The sequence below is a fragment of the Acomys minous genome (genome assembly GCF_964271855.1).
Source record: "Acomys minous genome assembly, chromosome: 3".
NCBI lineage: Eukaryota > Metazoa > Chordata > Mammalia > Rodentia > Muridae > Acomys > Acomys minous.
Genome location: NC_140485.1, coordinates 113,926,424 through 113,927,572, shown reverse-complemented (window position 1 = coordinate 113,927,572; position 1,149 = coordinate 113,926,424). Strand labels below are relative to the sequence as shown.

At 47.2% G+C, this 1,149-nt stretch overlaps 1 pseudogene across 1 annotated transcript; it reads right to left on the bottom strand.

The window, feature by feature from the left end:
• Positions 1–399: 399 nt before the first annotated feature.
• LOC311593603 (large ribosomal subunit protein eL21-like) lies at positions 400–884 on the bottom strand (annotated as a pseudogene). Its single transcript has one exon. The product of its transcript is annotated as a large ribosomal subunit protein eL21-like (transcript).
• Between the last annotated feature and the right edge of the window lie 265 nt (positions 885–1,149).

Here is a 1,149-nt window from a genome sequence, read left to right as displayed (position 1 = left end):
CTCTGTTCTGTGCCCTCCTATGGGAATTTGGGTGACTAAAGAGGCTTCTGTGGGAATTTGATTGGCTACTTGGAGGCTTCCCTCTGAGGCCAGGCCACTTTTGCTTTATTTCTATTCTTGGGAAGAACAGATGTATGTTTCTTTTTCTTTTCTCCGCCCCGCCCCCCCTCCAGGACAGGGTTTCGACTGTGTAGCCTTGGCTGTCCTGGACTCCTCACTTTGTAGACAAGGCTGGCCTCGAACTCACAGAGATCAGCCTGCCTCTGCCTCCCTGAGTGCTGGGATGACAGGAGTGAGCCACTGTATCTGGCTGATATATGCTTCTTTTCTTCTTTCTTTCTTTCTTTCTTTTCTTTTTTTTTTTTTTTACAGTTCAGGTCCATTATTTCTTTTTGCACATTAGGCCATGACTTTGTACAGAATGGGCTCCAGCAGCTCGGGCTCCCTCCCGTCAGCCCTCATGAAGTGTGTTTCTCTGGGTGGCGCAGGCTGGTGCTTCAGCTGAAGCCAAGTGTCCTTCCCCTTGGCTTCCTTCTTCTTCTTCTGGTCGTTCTTCATGCGCTTCAGGAAGATGTCCCTGCTCTCAGAGTGCTCGATGTGCTCAATGCACACTCTGATGCTCTTGGTGAGAATCTTGCCCTTCACTTGCTTGTTGACAATGATGCCCACAGCATGCTGGGTGATGCTGTAGACTCTTCCGGTTTTGTCGTGGTAACACTTACGGGACATTCCTATTTTGAGTAGTACCCATTACCTTGATGTCTACAATATCACCCTTTTTGTAGATTCACACGGATGTGGCCAAAAGAAGATACTCCACGCTTCCTGAAAGGCCTGGAGAACATACAGCGAGTGCCCCTCCTCTTTCCAGCCCTGTTTGTCATTTTGGCGAGTTACTGCAAGATGGCTGCGGCAGCCGAAAGGTGATATACATTTCTTAATTTGCATAGCTGAATCTTTTGTCTTCTGACACCTTTCCAAAACAGTTTTACTGGGGTTTGTATCTCCGGTTGTCATAGGAACACATGTATATACGTAAGACTAAGAGGCTATCATCTGGAAGCTACATACGCCCAGCCCCTTCACTAGGATTCAAGGGATTGCTCGATTTCTTTGTCTTTGTCAAAACCTAGCATCAGAAAAAACAAA